This window comes from Electrona antarctica, assembly GCF_951216825.1.
Source record: "Electrona antarctica genome assembly, chromosome: 18".
Lineage (NCBI taxonomy): Eukaryota > Metazoa > Chordata > Actinopteri > Myctophiformes > Myctophidae > Electrona > Electrona antarctica.
Window position 1 is genome coordinate 17,651,800 of NC_136799.1, and position 2,117 is coordinate 17,653,916.

Below are 2,117 nucleotides of genomic sequence, written 5' to 3' on the forward strand. Positions count from 1 at the left end.
CATGTTCTGAAACCTATTTTCAGGAGTGCCGTCTAACTCTGCCAAGAACAATATCTGGGATGGAAACACTTTCGCGCTGAGAGGCTTCCATGTTGTCAGCAGACCATCATCCCTTTAACATCAGCATATCCATCATAATTGTGTTGTGACATGTATTAGTTATCACACAGAGACAATGGCCTCCTTACGAGTTACAGTATTTGCTGTATTTGGCTGCTTCCTTACAACAGGTAGCCTACAATAGGTACAATGTACAGTAACACACACAAATACTTGTGCATGCACATGCATAGACAGTATTAGACACTGTACACGCAAGTGTCTCTCAGCAGCACTGGTAGTTGAAATGCTGAAAGGCAAATGGGAAACTATGGCCTACACTGAACAACTCCCAGTAGTTTTACACTTCCTAGGTTTAATGAGCTTTCACAATTTCACTGTGTACACTACAGCAACAACAAACAAACAAACAAAAAATCAATCACATTCCCATGATGAATAAAAGCTTATAAAAGAGAGTCTCTTGAAACATTACATCATGGAAAGGCTGGAGAGCATTTGGAGTCTAAGATGATGAGTGATGTTTACACACAGGTAGAGGGGTGGTGTGAGCTCAGCGATCAAGGATACGGACAGCTCTGACGCACGACCATGCTCTCTCAAACTCACACACACGCTTGCACACACACAACCCAATACTGGGCATGGGAACATCTTTCCTTGCATAAGACAATTAGGCCGTCTCCAAAAGGCACCAGGCTCCTTCTTAATGCAGTGTTACATAGTGTGGCAAAGGCTCGTTTCAATAAAACTCGATCATAGGATTAAAAAACAAGAAGTATTAGGGGGGGAGAATAAGCCCCACCTCTTGGCCAGTGCCTCAGAAACAGATTACTGTGCCGTGTTAGTGTCTTTTTTGCGCAATATGTGGAGATTAAAGGCAACACAGCCAACGTTTACTTTGGATTGATCTACAGGGTATTTCTCCATCTTGGGAACAAAGGATGGGAGAGAATCGCACTAAGCTCAGCATGAAACCAAAGCAAGACTCCAATTAAATTGCCCGCGCAAAACATGACACACATGGACGGGCAAACATGCACACATACACACTTGCATACATACATATACAAAAATGTTGTTTGAAAATGTCCGTATTTGAAGTGGTGAATACATCGAATTTTAGTGCGTCTCCTCGTATGAGAAATGAAGCAAAGAGAACAATAGAAGAGAACAACAATACAAGTTAAACATTCCCTGGTGTCTTTTGTTGCTTTTCAGACAAAATCATTTCACTTTGCTCTTTTCCTTGTGGTTTTTTGGCTGAGCGAGTGCATCACCAAACCAAAACGAGGCTGGTCCCTTCTGTGTTGTGTCTTGGTCTGTGGTGTTGTTAGAGACATGTCCAATCGATTTAACATCCTGTAAGTTTGTTTTTTCCTCCCGACATGACAGTAAATGGTCCATTTATATAGTGTCTTTATCCACAGCGCATTCATTCATTAGATTAATTTATGAATGAATTAGTTAATTAGATTCCTCCATTCATGCACATTCACATCGATGGCAGAGGCAACCACGCAAGGTACTACCAACCTACTCATCAAGAAGCAATTTAGGGGAGGGCTGGTGCACAGATAAGTGGCCGGCGGGCAATACTTAAAGAGTAAGTGTTTTTTTGCTATGCGATATTGGATTGACTGATACTGTATCATGTCAGCCTGTGTGTGCGAGTGGTGAATGTTCTACGAGACTAGTAACAAGAGTGTTCCTGATTTTATCTTTTAGCCCAAATATGCTTTACATGGGGGCAAGCAACAAAATAAACACAACTTTATTCGGGGAAAAAAATGTATTAAATATATATCACACACACACACACACACACACACACACACACACACACACACACACACACACACACACACACACACACACACACACACACACACACACACACACACACACACACACACACACACACACACACACACACACACACACACACACACACACACACACACACACACACGTATCTTGTCCTACCTGTGGGCTGGGCGGTGGGCAGGTGAGCTGGAGCGGCGGAGAGAGGGAGGAGGAGAAAGGATAGCCAGACA